The sequence below is a fragment of the Rhinopithecus roxellana genome, chromosome 8, assembly GCF_007565055.1.
Source record: "Rhinopithecus roxellana isolate Shanxi Qingling chromosome 8, ASM756505v1, whole genome shotgun sequence".
NCBI classification, from domain to species: Eukaryota; Metazoa; Chordata; class Mammalia; order Primates; family Cercopithecidae; genus Rhinopithecus; species Rhinopithecus roxellana.
In genome coordinates this window covers 82150902-82151239 of record NC_044556.1, presented here as the reverse complement: position 1 = coordinate 82151239, position 338 = coordinate 82150902, and positions in this window count along the sequence as shown.

Here is a 338-nt window from a genome sequence, read left to right as displayed (position 1 = left end):
ACCAGCAATTCCTAACTAACTGATAAAAACACTCTTTGGAAGAATTACAGAATGACAGAAATTAAAGGTAGACAGCTGGGTAAATGATGCTAATGACAACAAACATATTGGTTAAGATGCCTTTCTTAGTTCATATGTTAAATAAGTTAAAGTCAGTCTTCTGAAGCATAATGATGTGCTGACTGTAATTATCTTCTAAATATTCAATAATTAAGTGGGATTTTAATACTATTGAGTTTTTTTCTGAATTTTTCAAGTTGATTACTAATTGGAGCTTTGACTAAAAATTAATGAAATATAAATATTACTGTATATGTAAGAAAAGAAACACACTTGGC